Below are 1,625 nucleotides of genomic sequence, written 5' to 3'. Positions count from 1 at the left end.
TTGATATGATTCTTTAGGGTCTTAATGAAAAGTCTGTAACATAGTTTGGTTAAAATTTCTCAATGGTAGTGTAAAAAAAAACTTTTTTACCCTGTCAAAAACAGCTCTTTTCAGATCAAGCCGTTTTTGTAGCATTTTCCTCAAATGAGAAATGAGCTCTGCTGACCCCGCCCCCCTCTCTTCCGAGCCACTCTCTGAGAGATGGTAAACACATTCATCATTCACCGTGAAACTTGCTAACTAGCACATTATTAGACTTCTGTAGGTGAAGCTGGATCACGAATGATTCGAGCAAACATAGACGCATTAATGTAGATCGGGGGCGCATTCTCTTCAAAAACAAACGTAATCCACTGCGTCTTCAACAGCTCAGATGTCGGGAGTAAATGACGACTGCTATGTTCATTATTACATCCAACAACAGAACACCTCAATCGCTATGGAGTCATTCTTGTCTACATCTGATTTGGCAGTGAAACAATGGCGGACTGATGACAGCTCACTCAGGGCGGAGCTAAGGTATGACGCCAGTCCAGTCTGTGCTGAAACGTTACTGTCAATTAAACTATCATGGGAGGGGCCTGTTTTTGTGACGTCACACAGACAGGCATCTGAGATCGGCTCGATTATGTACTTAAGTACAGTAACGAAGTAAAGCTACTCCGTTACTGTCCACCACTGGAACTCGGCATTAAGTGTTGTGAACTAAGTTTTCCTGAGTTGCCTGATTATGTCATTCAGTTCACCTGTTTTCTGTTAATCATCTCATTAGTTCCCTTTGTTTGGTTCATGCTTATAAGTCCTCAGTTGTCCCTTAGTCTTTGTCCGTTCTCCGTCTATGTTAAGTTGGTTTCCGTGCCTGTTCTCCTGGATTTATCTGATTAAAAGACTTCATTTATCTCCTTCGTCCTCATGCAGTTTGTATCACCAACGCGTGACAGAAGAATGGACCGACTACAGTTTTTTTTTTGTTTTGTGGCGTTTTGTTCCCTTTTTCCCCACTCTTCAGTCACCATGGACATTCCCGGCGTTTTGTTTCCTTTTTCCCCACTCCTCTGTCACCATGAACATTCCTGCTGTGGCCCTGCTATGCCTGGAGCAGGGTGACCATCCGCTGGAAGACCACACACTTTTTACATCTCGCGTGCCTGACTCATTACCCTGATCACTCGCTCTGTTTTTTACCACGCCAGCCTGAGCGAGCGGTCGAAAGCAAGCTTTCCAGCAGACGGTCCCAGAGACAATTTCGCAGCATTTGTGGAGTGGGTGCTGGAGAATAATGTACTGTATTTCTCCATCTGCCCCGCTGATGAGGACATCTCCAGCCCCACTCCCAAACCTCATATGCAACAGAAATCGCAGCGCTTATGAGCAACGTAGTGGTCGTGCTAGTGTAATCGCTCACAAAATTTAGTCACACCGGCAGAAAAAACGGTCACAAAATCTTTTGTTTCGCTTGCTGTTTGATGTTTCTTATATGCAACAGAAATAGCAGCGCTTATGAGGTGGGGCAACGTAGTGGTCGCACCAGTGTGATTGCTCACAAAATTTAGTCGCACCCACAGAAAAACGGTCACAAAATGCGACCATTTGGTTGCAGTCTGGAGCCCTGTATAGGAAGTGAC

Source organism: Sinocyclocheilus anshuiensis, unplaced genomic scaffold (assembly GCF_001515605.1).
Source record: "Sinocyclocheilus anshuiensis isolate Anshui unplaced genomic scaffold, SAMN03320099.WGS_v1.1 scaffold3443, whole genome shotgun sequence".
NCBI lineage: Eukaryota > Metazoa > Chordata > Actinopteri > Cypriniformes > Cyprinidae > Sinocyclocheilus > Sinocyclocheilus anshuiensis.
Note: the sequence above shows the minus strand (reverse complement) of the source record.